The sequence below is a fragment of the Sus scrofa genome, chromosome 10, assembly GCF_054392235.1.
Source record: "Sus scrofa isolate SSC_HxYL_T2T_F1_AM1 chromosome 10, Sscrofa_HxYL_maternal_Yorkshire_Landrace_v2.0, whole genome shotgun sequence".
Classification (NCBI taxonomy): Eukaryota; Metazoa; Chordata; class Mammalia; order Artiodactyla; family Suidae; genus Sus; species Sus scrofa.
Window position 1 is genome coordinate 67,569,327 of NC_139392.1, and position 15,264 is coordinate 67,584,590.

General features: G+C 46.6%; 2 protein-coding genes across 15 annotated transcripts in view; one reads left to right on the forward strand and one right to left on the reverse strand.

Moving 5' to 3' along the window:
- The window catches only part of MTPAP (mitochondrial poly(A) polymerase), a 133,287-nt gene that overhangs the window by 107,069 nt on the left and 10,954 nt on the right, over positions 1-15,264 (forward strand). For 4 of the 13 annotated variants that reach the window (XR_014817098.1, XR_014817100.1, XR_014817079.1 and 1 more), the window contains one exon: positions 5,220-6,456. The gene's annotated coding sequence lies outside the window, so the exon portion shown is untranslated. Of the gene's footprint in view, positions 1-204; positions 297-925; positions 1,056-1,237; positions 1,862-5,219; positions 6,457-9,852; positions 13,998-15,264 lie in introns of those variants that run through there. The other 9 variants (XR_014817099.1, XR_014817091.1, XR_014817088.1 and 6 more) reach the window with 8 other exon arrangements.
- Positions 1-15,264, reverse strand: part of LOC106505145 (uncharacterized) — a 100,692-nt gene that overhangs the window by 19,351 nt on the left and 66,077 nt on the right. Inside the window, exons 1-4 of one of the 2 annotated variants that reach the window (XR_001299271.3) lie at positions 13,278-13,418; positions 10,588-10,659; positions 3,514-3,628; positions 985-1,137 (exon numbers count right to left, since the gene is read on the reverse strand). The gene's annotated coding sequence lies outside the window, so the exon portion shown is untranslated. Of the gene's footprint in view, positions 1-984; positions 1,138-3,513; positions 3,629-10,587; positions 10,660-13,277; positions 13,472-15,264 lie in introns of those variants that run through there. The other variant, XM_084980001.1, reaches the window with a different exon arrangement.

A 15,264-nucleotide genomic window follows, 5' to 3' on the forward strand; every position in this document is an offset into this window, starting at 1 on the left:
TGTTGGTTACTGTAAAGAATAACTCATCCAGAGTTCCCATCATGGCTCAGTGGTGTAATGAACCCGACTAGTATCCGTGAAGACTCAGGTTTGATCCCTGTCCTCGCTCAGTGGGTTAAGGATCCGGTGTTGCCATGAGCTGTGGTGTAGGTCGCAGACACAGCTCGGATCCTGTGTTGCTGTGGCTGTGGTGTAGGCCGGCAGCTCTGGCTCCGATTCAACCCCTAACCTGGGAACCTCCATATGCCGCACCTGCAGCCATAAAAAGCAAACAAACAAACAAACAAACAAAAAAACCTTCCTCTCTTCAACCCCTCCTGCTTTTTCTCTTCCTCTCCTCCCTCCTTCTTTTCACCTATTTGCCTCTGTCCCTCCCTCTTCCTGCTCATCGTCCCCTCCCATCCCTTCTGCTTTCCCTCCTTCCCAACCACTGTGTGTCACACTCTCCCTTGTGCCTGGAGTGATACCCAAAGGGAAAACTCAAGCCCGGGAATCGTAACACACGTACAAAAGGACATTTCTGTGATGTGGCTGCTGGGGCACTGAACACATTGCCTGCCTTTTTTTTTCTTTTTTTTTAGGGTCGTACCCACAGCATATGGAAGTTCCTAGGCTAGGGGTTGAATCGGAGCTGCAGCTGCCGGCCTACGCCACAGCCACAGCAACACCAGATCCTTAACCCACTGAGCAAGGCCAGGGATCGAACCCACATCCTCATGGATAACCCACTGAGCCACAAAGGGAACTCCCTCTCCTATCCCTTTCATGTGCACTTGTGTGTGGGTATGCGTGCATGTGCGTGCAAATGTGTATATGTGTAGACAATCCACCTGCTTCAATTTCCCTCTCCATAAATTTTGTCCAAGAAGTCCTCACACTGATTCCCTTCGAAATATCCTCAAAATATACTTCTGTGATTTGACAGCAAGTTGAGCAACAGGACAGCTGGGGACACTGAATTAATGGAGGTCATAAAAGTTTTACCTTCACGAGATGTGCTCTGGAGATCATAAAGCTGTGGTCGATGAAAAACAGCAATTGGCTGCAAGCACCGGGTCAGTAAATTGTCCTCTGCACTGTGCGCTCATCTCCTCTGCAAAGTGGGCACAGTAATGACTTTATGGCCAAACTTCCAGTCTGTAAATCAACGTGATTTAGACTTTTAAGAAAATGAGGTCAGGAGTTCCCGTCATGGCTCAGTGGTTAACAAATCTGACTAGGAACCTCGAGGTTGCAGGTTCCATCCCTGGCCTCGCTCAGTGGATTAAGGATCCGGCATTGCTGTGAGCTGTGGTGTAGGTTGCAGATGCGGCTTGGATCCCGCGTTGCTGTGGCTCTGGCGTAGGCCAGTGGTTACAGCTCCGATTCGACCCCTAGCCTGGGAACCTCCATATGCCTCGGGAGCGGCTCTAGAAAAGGCAAAAAGACAAAAAGACAAAAAGACAAAAAAAAAAAAAAAAAAAAAAAAAGAGGTCAGGCAAGGGTTGGTTGTGGGGCAAAAGGTGGGTCCTTGCTAAGTTTTTAAGCTCCCAGATTTATGAAAATTGAGAAAGGTCACTTGGTCTGGTGGGAAGCTGAATCCATGTTTCAACACTGGGCTCGACACTTGCTACAGTATTGATGGTTTCCTGGGCATGGCCAGGCCCTGACCTCTGGAGATAGCGAAATTTCTGGGATTTAGCTTTTTTCACTCTGAATGTGCACCATGACGTAAAAGAAAAAGTTTGTGCCTCTAAACTATTGTGACTAATATGTTACATATGTTACTTTATAATCAAGATATTTTATAATGCTATTCTAAAACAACTTTTTATTTCTTGTCACTACTTGATGCCAAGCAATTAAAAATTATGTGTAACATTATTTGGTACCTAAAATATCTGCTTACTTGAAAATGGGAGAAGGAATCAAAAATACAAGAGGAGAATGGAGTAGGTGATAGACAGGATTTTTTAGGATGGGGAAACTTTTCTGTAATAGCGGATACATTACACTATACATTTGTCCAAACCTATGGAACTTTACAGCACAGACTTAACCTAATTATATGCAAATTTAAAAAATCACTTAATAAACAACAGGGTCCTACCGTACAGCACAGGGAACTATATTCAGTATCGTGTGATGAACCGTAATGGAAAAGAATACGAAAAGAACATATACATACATATATATAACTGAGGCACTTTGCTGTACAGCAGAAAATAACACAACATTGTAAATCAACTACACTTCAATAAAATACAATTTTAAAAACTCATTTAGGAAGTCAGAGGCTCCCAGGAAGGAATGCAGGTGGTGACAAAAGAATCTAACTGTGCTATAAACGTATGACACCCCCCAGGGAGGGGAGAAAAGATAATCCAATAACTTTGGGAATGAGTGGAAACTCAATGACTAAAGGCAAAAGGACTGCTCAGGAGCACAGAACTCTAGTTGGAACGTTGTCTTCCGTGAGGATGTGGATTGAGATTTCTGAAGCCCCAGGCCGTGTAAGCTGGAACTGAACCATAAAGTCAGCGTTCGGGAGATGGTGGAAGCCAGGCTTCACAGAGCTGGATTGTCAGGTTATGAAGAGGAGGCTAGAATAATCCATGTAGTGCTAGATCAGGGGTGGGGACAGCCCTATGAACTTGAGGTGGGCTTAATCGAGATACAGGTGGTTATATGCTCAGGTTAGTACACACATAAATTCTTTTTCCCTGTTGGCTGGGAGGCCCTAGAAGAAATGACTCCCTCAGTAACAATAAGCACCCAACCCAGATCTAGTCTTGGTTTTTAATATCATTCTCTCATAGAAGGGAAGAGGGTTTCTTGGAGAAATGGATGTTCCTAGAATGGGCTGGGACAGGAAATATATAATATGAGCTTAGAGCATTTTGTAGTGCTGAAAAGCAAGGATGAACTCAAAACTCCCTCCAAGTAACAAACACCCCCTCCACCCACACATCAATGTGGCTCTGCTAAGGGAGGCAGGAGCCAACTGAAAGAGTTCCCGATGACCAAGCTTGAGTAATGTGAGCTACAAAATAGATAACGTAATGTCATTTGCACATATTTGTACAAAGCATAGTGTAAATATTCATGAGTCCAACCTGATATAAATTAATAATTGAGTACATCTTTTTGAATGGAGGCGGGCAGACATATTTCCCACGCAGAAGAATGCCAGGAGGTTTATGTCAATGTTCCTGTCTCAGGGGGGTGGAACATCACTCCCATCCCTTAAGTGTGGGTTGTGACGTCATGGTGACTCCCTTCCAAGAGGACAGCATGGGAAGGGGAGCCCACCAGAGCCACTCTGCAGTGGAGGAATCTGATAGACACGACTTCAGCCACGTGATCAAGGTCAAGATGAACACAGATCACGGTGCTGGGACACACCCTCGATAGGATGTGGAGAAGGGCACCCGACCTCTGTGGTCTTCCTCCCCAGACCTGTAACCCAAGTCTAACCACAGGGAAAACACCTGACAAACCCACACAGAAAGAACACTCTTTAAAATACTAGACCTGTAATCCTCAAAACTGTCAAGATCACCAAAGAGAAGGAGAGCTGAACAACTCTCAGAGTCAAGAACAATCTAAGGAGATGTGATGGAATGAGATGCAGCATCTGGGTGAGGTCCTGGAACAGAAAGAGGAGATCAGGTGAAAACTACATAGGAATAAAATCTGGATGTTAGTTAATGATGTAACCATACTGGTTCATTAGTTGTGACAATTGTTCACAATTGGGTAAACCGGGTGTGGGCGTTCAGGGCTCTTTGCAACTTTTCTGGAAATCCAAAATGGTTCTGAAATGAAAAGCTTATTTCCAAAAAAAAAAAAAAAAAAAAGCAAGAATACTGTTTATCAGTTCTCTTTCTGAAATCCAGAAATTCATCCACATACTCCTTCCCTTTGATGTTGCAAACAGGTCCACGGCCCCCAAGAGCCCTAGTTGGCTCTGGCCATTTTTTTCTTTCCAGAATTTCTCCTTCTGCCTTGGAATGAGCAGCAGCTCCTGTTCGACTGCAGATGATCTTTGTTGGGTGAATTCCTGAGATTTTCACATTACAAAGTGTCTTCTGACTGAGCCGTTTGTGATGCATCTCTGGACACCCCCACCCCCACTGTGTCCATATGCCACAGCCAAGGCCACCATGACCTCACTGACCAGGCGTTCAGGCCCAGCAGGCAGAGCACGCCTCGGCCACGCACCACGCACCACAGCAGATGGTGCACCACTCAGTACAATGGCCTGATTTTTTAAATGGATGATCAGAAAACCATCCTTGGGGGCAGTTTTGTTGTTTGGATGCTTCTAGTGTTTGAGCCTTACTATGAGTGCACATGGCATCATCTCATATCTAAGGAGTGGCCTTGACCATGCCCATCTCCATGGATTGTCAAGAGGCTATAGACGCCCTGGCAATGCCTGCCCAAGGCACACGCAGCACTTGGCAGGTACAGACTCACATAAATTCTCTGCTCCCTCTCCCCAGCCTCCTGAGCACAGGGTTCCCCAGACTGTGTTCTGTCCATCACTCTTGGACCCCAAGAGAGCACATGTATACATTTTGGCCTGTTGGAGCCTTGGAGAAGCCCTGTAGTACAAACAGATTTAATTTTCTTTTTCTTTCTCTCTCTCTCTTTTTTTTTTTTTTTTTTTTTTAGGGCTGCACCTGCATCATATGGATTCTCAGGCTGTGGGTCAAATCAGTCCTACAGCTTCTAGCCTACACCACAACCATAGCAAAGCCAGATGCAAGCTGTGTCTGTGACCTACACCACAGCTCACACCAATGATGGATCCTTAACCCACTGAGCGAGGCCAGGGATCAAACCCACATCCTCATGGATACTAGTTGGGTTCATTTCCACCGAACTGCAATGAGAACTCCCAGGTTTAAATTTCTTTAACCCAAATCCCCCCTATTCACTGAACCCTTACTGCATGTGATACAGCCAACCCTGAACCAGTAGAAATCCTTGATGTAGTCAAGGGTGGGAGAGGGGTGGGGGGAAGCCAGGCGGAAGGGAGGAAGTGATGGGAGTTGGGACACTAAGCATCGAAAAAGCAGATGAAGATGTTGGCCACCAGCTGCCTCTTAAAGCAGTTGGAAGAGCAGCTCCCAGCAGTGACGGCTGCCGCCAGTTGGGTCACTTTTCCCCTGGGAGGGTGAGTGTTGGGGGTGGGTAGGGGCTTGGGGAAACCATGAAATCATACTTTCCAGGTTTGCACAGGGAACTGATCACCAGTTCCAGCTCTTCTGCTGCAAGAGGAAGCCGAGAGCGCTCCAGGACAGACTTCCCTGCCAAAGGCCACTGCACCCACAGTGGTATCCAGTGCACAAAGGTGACCCCAGACCTTTCCAGAAGGCTCCAGCTCTGTGATGTTTGCTGGATGGGCTGATCTGGAATGGCTTTTCTCCCTCGAGGTTTTCCAATGCCCCCAGGAGGCCACTGGCTGTCTCTCTGGGATCCCTGTGTTTACCGAGCTAAATTAATCCTTGAATTATCTGCTTAAGAGGGGATAACTCCAGCGTGTGTGTCTGTCTGCCCAGATCCCCAGGCCTCGGAGAAGAAAAGCAGACCCTTTCAAAGCAGCCGCAGGGAGACTGAAGTGTAAATGGAGCCGGCCCTGCGCCTGCTGGAAGGTTAAGCCCTGTGGTGTTTTATAGGCAGAGTCATAAATAGTTATAATCCCTCTCTTGGGCCAATTTAAAAGCCTTGGGGACAGACGAGACTCAGAATGAAACACAGAACTGGAGGTTCAGACATGTCCAGGGAAATCCTCCTCGTATGAGACAATACACATGGATCAGCCCTACCTCCTAGAGCTCAAATGCTCCTTTTGTATAAACATAAACGCCACAAGTCCACAGACCTTGCATTAGTGTTATTTCCATAACTTAATCCCCAGTCATAGAGCTTTTTTTTTTTTTTTTTTTTTTGATCTGGTTGTAGTCTGGTTGCTGCACTGTATGACTCTAGATGACAAATATTTTCTCTGCCCTTTGATCCTGTAAAGTGATTTGTTGGAGTTCCCCTTGTGGCTCAGTGGAAACAAACCCAACTAGTAAACGGATGTGGGTCCGATCCCTGGCCTCAGTCAGTGGGTTAAGGATGTAGCATTGCCGTGAACTGTGGTGTAGGTCACAGATGTGGCGTGGATCTGGTGTGGCTGTGGTGTAGGCTGGCAGCTGCAGCTCCGATTCGACCCCTAGTCCGGGAACTTCCATATGCCACACCTGTGGCCTAAAAAAAAAAAAAAAAAAGATTTGTTGCTCTTATTACAAAAAATTGATCTTATTGCAGATATTTAGTTTTGAGGGAAGGAACCAGGAAATAGGGAAGAGTTATTGAAGATGTGAGGCCTTCTCTAAACCCCAGCTTCTCTTCTGTAAAATACGTGATTTTGGATTTCTGGCCCCTGGAACTGTTGAGAGAATAAACTTCTGTTGCTTCAAACCACCGAGTTTGTGGTATTTTTTTCCATTAGACCCAGGGAACAAATACAACCCTGAAATGGGGGAGATGTGGGTTTGGTCAAAGATCTGAAGGAGCACCCATGAGGAAGGGTATCTTCAGATTAGGGTCCAGGCCCCATGAAGTATTTAGAGACCCTGAAGAGAAGTTTGGGTTCTTTTAAGAACAATGAGAAGCCACAGGAATGCTGAAAGCAGGAACGACCATGACCTATGTTGTTTTTTAATAGCCTCACGTGTAGCAGATGGAAGTTTCCAGACTAGGGGTCAAATCAGAGCTGCAGCTGAGGCCTATGCCACAGTCATAGCAATGCTGAATCCCAGCCACGTCTGAGACCTACACTGCAGCTTGCAGCAACACTGGATCCAACACCACTGAGCAAGGCCAAGGAATCAACCTGCATCCTCACAGAGACAGTGTCAGGTCCTAAACCCTCTGAACCACAGTGGGAACTCCATGAGCTATGTTTTAAAAGGAGGCTGCTCTTGCAAGAGAAGAGAAGCCAGGAAGTCAAGGCCAAAGTACAAGTGAGAGAGGTCAGTGGCCTGGATGAGGCTGATGCTGATGATGAGGGAAGCCCATCCAATCGAGATGTTTCAGGTGGACTAAATGGACAGGACCTGCTGATAGACTGGATATGGCGGGAGAGAAAGGAAAAAACCAAGGATGACTGCTAGGTGTCTTATCCAAGTCCAAGGGTGGATGGTGAGGAAGCCTGGAGGGAGAACAGGTTTGGAGCAGGGGATGAGGACGAAGAGTTCGGTCTGGAACGTGTGAAGTTTGGGATGGCTGTGGATTGTCCAGGGAGAAAAATCAGACGAGGGTCTGAATATAAAGCTGCAGCAAAGGAAAGATACAGGCTAGAGACATTGCAATGAAACCATCTCTATACAGACTAAATAAAGTTCAGGTCCCCGAGGGGAGGCAGAGAAGACAGCTCAGACCTGAACCTTAAGAAATACTAAGAGTGGAGATCCTGTCATGGCTCAGTGGTTAACAAATCTAACTAGGAACCATGAGGTTGTGGGTTCGATCCCTGGCCTTACTCAGTGGGTTAAGGATCTGGCGTTGCAGTGGCTCTGGTGTAGGCCGACGGCTACAGCTCGGATTCAACCCCTAGCCTGGGAACCTCCATATGCCGCAGGAGCGGCCCAAGATAAGGGAAAAAGACGAAAAAAAAAAAAAAAAAGAAAGAAAGAAATACCAAGAGTTAGAGATTGGGAAGAAGATGATCCAGTGATCCAGGAGTTCCCTGGTGGTGCAGTGGGCTAAGGATCTGGCACCACTGCTGTGGCTTAGGTCACTGCTATGACACAGGTTCCATCCCTGACTCTGGAACTTCCACATGTCATGGGTTGTGGTCCAAAAAAAGATGATGATCCAATAACGGAGCCGGAGGAAGGCCAGTGAGATGGAGGGAAAGCCTGGCAAGGATGCCGTCCCAGAGGCCAAGGAAGGGAAGCATTGCCAAAGAAAGAGTGCTCCACTGACTCCCACATGTACTGCCAAGGAGGCAAGTAAAATTAAGCCACAGGACTGTCTTTTTTGATTCAGCAATACAGAAATCTCTAGGGACCTTGCCCAAAGCCATATCAGATGAATAGGTAGGGTGGCCACCAGACCTGGGTGGGTGAAAGCGTGGGGAGCTCCCAATACATCCCTGATGGAATAAAAGTCAAAAACAAAACTACAGAAATATTGGGTTTTTGGTTTTTTTAAAATACTCTTGGGGTAGGAAGGCTCTGAAAGAAACAGAAACCCCCATAAAAATGAATAAATTTGACTACGCTATCAATGAAAAACTTCCATATGATTAAGAGACAAATTTTAGGGGGAAAATGAACTATGGATTTTGATATGCAAATATTATATATTTGCAACATATATGAGAGAAATGGGATTAATATTCAGAATGAATAAAGCATTTCTATGAACCCATAAAAAAGGATAAATAGTCCAACCAAAAAATGAAGAGGAGGAGTTCCCCTGGTGGTTTAGTGGGTTAAGAACCTGACATACTGTCTATGAGGATGCAGGTTTGATCCCTGAACTTGCTCAGTGGGTTAAGGATCCAGCATTGCTGCAAGCTTCAGTGTGGGTCGCAGATGCAGCTTGGATCTAGTTTTGCTGTGGTTGTGGTTAGGCTAGCAGCTGCAGCTCCGATTTGACCGCTAGCCTGGGAACTTCCATATGCTGCAGATGCTATCCTGAAGAGGAAAACTAAGTGGACAATAAATATATGAAAAGAGGTCCCACTTTACTAGTGATCAGAGACCCGTTCATCTCATAGCGGGGACTGGGCCCCTCCACACGGTTGGTCGTGGTGAGAGTGTCAGTTGGTACCACCATGAAGGGCTATTTGGCAATATTTACTAACAAAATCCACTTTGTATCCCTCAGAAACACTTTATGGCTGTGCTTGTAAGAGAGAAATGCAGTCAAGGCGTCTGCCTTCCTTTCTGGAGCCCTAGATCCTGTCACAAACTCAAGCAGGATTCAATTCCTTGAGGTTGTAGGACTGAGGTCCCCGTTTCTTTGCTGAATGTCAGCTGGGGACCACTCTCAGTTCTGGAAGCTGCCCACAGTCCCCAGACACAGGGTTCCCTCAACACAGCAGCTCAATTCTTGAAGGCCAGCAGGAGTTTTCTCTTTCTCCATGAGCACTTGCAAAGATGGAATCTCTGTTTTTTGTTTTTGTTTTGTCTTTTTAGGGCCCCACCCAATGCATATGGAGGTTCCCAGGCTAGGGGTCCAATCGGAGCTGTAACCTCTGAACTACACCACAACCACAGCAACTCGGGATCTGAGCTGCATCTGCAACCTACACCACAGTTCACAGTAATGCCGGATCCCCAACCCACTGAGTGAGGCCAGGGATCAAACCCGAGTCCTCACCGATGCTAGTCAGGTTCGTTAACCACTGAGCCACAACAGGAACTCCAAGATGGAGTCTTAAATTATAATTATAATATAATATTTAATACAGAGTGACCATCCTATCAGGCAAAAGTGAACAATCTGAAGGAAATTCTTATTATTTTCTTTTTAGGGCTGCACCTGTGGCATATGGAATTTCCTGGGCTGAAGGTCAAATCGGAGCTACAGCCGCCAGCCTACACCACAGCCATAGCAACATGGGATTCGAGCCACATCTGCGACCTACACCACTGCTCATGCCAATGCCAGATCCTTAACCCACTGAGTGAGGGCAGGGATCAAACCTGCATCATCACAGACACTATATCACGTTCTTAACCCGCTGAGTCACAACAGGAACTCCATCAAGGAAATTATTAATAAATCATGGAACAGATTCTGGTCTGGTGTGAAGTAAATAAGCCTTGGATAAAATTTTTTTGCCTCTGGATTTTATTTCAGGAGAGATCAGAAAACACTCAGGTGTATCAGTACGCTGGGTCCTTTATCTTCAACTTCTAAAAAGGATTGACTTCACAGACCTCACGGCTTTACCCTGCGTCAGACCAAAGGGTAATCAGAATGAACTCTACTAAGCTACGGAAAAAACAACCCCCGAAACACTGAGCTTCCTGCTAGCTCTCGGCCCTGTGGCTGCTTGTGCAAACATTTCCGAAGCTTCCTATCTCCCCAAGAGCGCTGAGAAGTGCTGTCCAGAGCAAGTTGTGTGTAGGGTTTTGCAACCTGGGTTTTGTTTTTCTTCTTTTCCAAGGTGGCTAAGCTCATGGATAATGTAGGCCTTGATTAGGACTGAAAAGGATTATAGTAGAAACATATGTATCTATAGGACTGGGATTTCCCACCGAGTTTGTCATCTTTGGAGCATTCACAGTGGAAAATAAAGGTATTCCTACTCCCACTGTTCCCTGCGGCTACGATAACACAAAGCTGTGTTCTTTGGACGCTTTTTGCTGCCCCAGCAGTCCATAAGAGATTTCCGCTTTGTCATGGAGCCACCATCATGAGCAAATTGTTTTGTCAGTTGGCCAGGACCTCTAGATGCCCCAGCATCACGTTAGCAGGAAACTCCAGCTGCGTGGGTGGAGGTGGAGTGGCCGTGACTTCAAGAAAGTTTCATTTCTGTTTCAAGTTGTCATCATCTTTTACTGGGTTCAACAACATCAGATGAAAACCTACCCAGAGGTGTGTTTCTGCCTCTGGAACTTAGTTCTCTCACCGAAGGACAGTCAGGGTGACTCCAGGGAATGGCTGTGGAAAGAGATCAGGAAATCATGCTGAGAGCCAGCGGAAAAACTCCTCATTGTACCAAGATGCTTGAAGGACCCAGTGTCAACCAGAGGCCCAGTGCCCTTCACCTCCTCCAGCTATAGTTCATCTACAGCTCATTTGTGTCCGCCTGGGCCCTGCCCAGCACCTCTCTGGCAGGAAGTATAATGAAGTCTAACCAAGACTTGCTGATCTGTATCAGATCATCGGTGCTGCTTGTGGTTTGATTTGCTTCACTCCCTGGACCCCCCACCTGTTCTTGGCAAATGCTAACCGCCAAGCCCTTGATTTTGCTCCAACCACCTAAACTCTGGTTCAACTCTACTCAAGATCAGCTGTGCTCTGGTGCTGTGGTCTTGGTTCAATCACCTACACTCTAGCCTGGTTTTTAATCTTTGATTGTCACACTCTTCCTCACCCTAAACTTTCCCTTTTAGGGCCAGACCACAGTCCTCTTCTAGTTCCAGCAGCCACACAAAGCCCATCGGCTCACTGATGTCAGCTTCAGCCTTAGCCCATCCTTGACTGCACCCCACCTTCCCTCCGGGTGAAACTCAAGCTCAGAGGGGAAGTGGGGTGAAGGATACGGTCAGACTCCAGAATGGGATGAACAATAGGATGGAGATGAGAGAAGGTGAGTGTCTGCTGGCTACATTCCCTGGTAATGTACAAAGTTGGATGTTTAATGGTGTGATGACAATATGAAATATGTATGGATGTCAAAATAAATTCATCAAAAAGATGGCATCAAGATGCCATAGGAAGTTCCCATTATAGTTCAGCAGTAATGAGCCTGACTAGGAACCATGAGGAATCGGGTTCGGTTCCTGGCCTCGCTCAGTGGGTCAAGGATCCGGCATTGCCATGAACTCTGGTGTAGACTGCAGACGTGGCTCAGATCCCGCATCGCCATGGCTGTGGCGTAGACTAGCAGCTGCAGCTCCAATTCGACCCCTGGCCTGGGAACATCCATGTGCCACGGGTGTGGTCCTAAAAAGAAAAAAAGACGGCACCAAACAACATGCACTCCTGGAGTTTCCACTGTGGCGCAACAGGATTGGCGGCATCTTGAGAGCGCAGGAATGCCGGTTTGATGCTTGGCCCAGCACAGTGGGTTAAGGATCTGGCATTGCTACAGCTATGGCTTAGGTCACGACTGCAGCTTGGATCTGATCCCTGGCCAGGAAACTCCATAGGTCTCGGGACAGCCAAAAATGAAAAACAAAAACAAACTCATGCTTTTCTACTGGCTATGTCTTGTGTGATAATAACTACTACAAGGCAGCATTAATAGCTATCAGTTTGGTAGCATACCTTGCCTTCTCATATTTAATTGATTTTAAAGTTGCAAAATACTTTTTTTTTATGGCTGCACACATGACACACGGAAGTTCCTGGGCCAGGGACTGAGTACTAGCTGCAGCTGTGACTTAAACCACACCTGTGGCAACACCTTAACCCACTGTGCCGGGCCAGGGAATCGAACCCAAGTCTCGCTCATGACCTGAGCCTCTGCAGTCGGATTCTTAACCCACTGTGCCACAGTGGGAACTCCTAAGATACATTTTTTTAAAAGTATATTTTAATACTTCTGAAATCTCTATGCATCCTATTTCAGTTATTGTATTTTGCATCTCTGCTTGCTTAAGTTTTATATCTTGTATTTCTTTGCTCAGTGTTTTCTGTAAATTATCCATCTTTGCCTCCAGTTTATTTCCAATGTCTTGCATCATTTTCAGCATCAACAGTCTAAAGTCTTTTTCCTGGAGAATCTCCTGATCACTTAGCTGTTTTTCTGGGGTTTTTTCTTTCTCCCTTATATGAGTTAAAGTTCTCTGTCTTTTCATTTTATAGGTTTTTGGTGTGGTGTCCTTTTTGCAGACAATAAAGTTGTAGCCTCTCTTACTTCTGGTGTCTGCACTCCTTGTGGCTGAAGTTGGTAGGGGGCTTGCTGTAGGCTTCCTGATTGGAGGGACTGGTGCCTGCGCACTGGTAAGTGGGGTTTTGTCTCTGGGTGAGATTAGAGGCGGCTGTGGGCCTGGGGGGCTCTTTAGGCAGCCTGTTTACTGATGGGTGGGCTGTGATCCTGCCAGGATTATTGTTTGGCCTGGGGCTTCTCAGAGCTGATGGGTGGGGCCAGATTTTCCCAAAATGGCCACCTCCAGAGAAACGCAAGCTGATAAATGATCCCAAGAGCTTTGCCTCCAATGTCCTCCCCCTACAACAAGCCACAGTCACCCCCTGTTTGTCCAGAAGATCCTCCAAGAACTGCAGTCAGGTCTGCCCTAGATTCCTATGGAGCCTTTGCTTTGCTCTGGGACCCAGTGCACGTGAAAGTCTGTGTGCGCCTTTCAAGAATGGGGTCTCCCGTTCCCCCAGTCCCGAGGAGCTCCTGTGCACAAGCCCCACTGGCCTTCAGTGCCAGATGCTTCGGGGGCTCTTTCTCCCAGTGCCAGATCTCCAGCCCTGGGGATCTGACACGGGGCTCAGAACTCTCACTTCCTGTAGGTGAATCTCTGTGATAGAGTTACTTTCCAGTCCCTGGGGCTTCCCACCCAGGAGGTATGGGGTTGCTTATATCAAGCAATCACCCCTCCTACCTCTTGATGTGGCCTCCTCTTTGTCTTCTGAAGTAGGATATCTTTTTGAAAATTTCCAGTCCATTCGGCTGAAGGTTGCTCAGCATTTGGTTGTAATTTTGTTGTTTTTATGAGAAAAGCTGAGCTCCAGTCCTATTCCGCCATCTTAATCCCGTCTCTCCTCCAGGCATCTTGCAATCAGTGTTTTGCAATCACTATAGACCAAGTGTCAGTTGTTACCTGTTGTCACTGCTTAACCTTTAAAAACACCAGCATCAAAGTCAAGGGCATGGCTGGCGGCAGCCTGGAAGAGTCCCGGGGGGACAAGCATCCCTGGGGGCCAAATTCTTCAGTGGGGGTGGAGGAGAGGGAAAGATGGTGAATCAGATGGATTTGGCAATTCTTAAAGGAGAATTCGAAAGAAGGCCAACTCTAAATAATTGTGGAGCCAGCTTAGGAGATCAGGACCATTGGCTCTCAGCTCTTTGATGGATTCTTTTCAGAAGCACTGTTGCATTAAAACTCTTCATGGCACAGAGGACAGTTTATGTAGTAAAACACAGCTTTCAGCGACTCTGAGTTAAAAAGCAATTTGGAAAAGTTAGCGTATGAATATGAAGATGTTTCTAATTTCTCTCTCTGGTGTTTTCCTTTTTATAAATGCAAGCATATATAAGACCAATGTCTAAATAAGACTAAAATAGCTGTTTAAATATACACAATAAAAATTCGCCAAAAACATTGCCTCATTGTTTGGTGGGTGCTTCTTTCTTTCTCAGAAGAGGTGTCCTGGAGAGTTCCCATTGTCACTCAGCAGATTATGAGCCCAACTAGTATCCATGAGGATGTAGGTTTGATCCTGGCCTTGCTCAGTGGGTTAAGGATCCCCAGTGTTGCCGTGAGCTGTGGTGTGGATTACAGATTCAGCTTGGATCCCAAATTGCTGTGGCTGTGGTGTAGGCCAGCAGCTTCAGTTCCAATTCAGTCTCTAGCCTGGGAACCTCCATATGCCACAGGGGCAGCCCTAAAAAGAGCAAGCAAGCAAGCAAGAAAGAAAGAAAGAAAGGAAGGAAGGAAGGAAGGAAGAAAGAGAAAGAAAGAAAGAAAAGGTGTCTTGGAGTTCCCTCTTTGATGCTGCGAGTTAAGGATCTGGCAGCATAGTCTCTCAGGCAGCTTGGGTCACTGCCACAGCTGTGCCAGATCTTTAACCCACTGTGCCACAGAGGGAACTCTGATAAAGCCTTTTTTAATCACTGCACCTTGTAAGAAACAAAAGCTCCGAGATCGGCTAGTCAAACGCAGCCTGGATGACCCTGTGCAGGACAGCAGCCTTGAGAAATGTAGGGAAAGTGTATGAGGAGGAAATACTGCAACCAAAGGTCATGGAAATCTAACCAGGTGGGACACGAATAACTTTTTTTCTTTTTCTCTTTTTCTTCCTTCTTTCTCCTTTCTCTCTCTCTCTCTCTCTCTCTCTTTCTTTCTTTCTTTTCCTTCTTCCTTTTTTCCTTTCTCTCTTTCAGGCCCACACTTGCAGCTTCCCAGGCTAGGAGTCAAATTGGAGCTGTAGCTGCCAGCCTATACCACAGCCACAACCATAACCACAACACACATTTGTGACGTAGGCTGCAGCCTGCAGCAATGCCAGATCCTTAACCCACTGAGCGAGGACAGGGATGGAATCCACATCCTCACAGACACTAGTCTGATTCTTAGCCCGCTGAGCAACGACGGGAACTCCCACGAATACCTTTCAGGAGCTCATACTCTCGTGCCAGAATTTATTGAAACCACGACATTCAATACCTACATCTCTCTGGGGGAAGGACTGCTCTCTGATTGTTACCAGCTATAACATATACATTTCCTTCCAAACAACCACTCTGCTTTCTTATTGGGAATTACAGCCTCTTGGTGAGCTTTCTCTTGGCCAGAAGGCCCCCCAACCTGGTTCCTGCTGCTCTATCCCTCTCCCTACGAGGGAGGCCAAGATGGCCAAAGGCTTCCT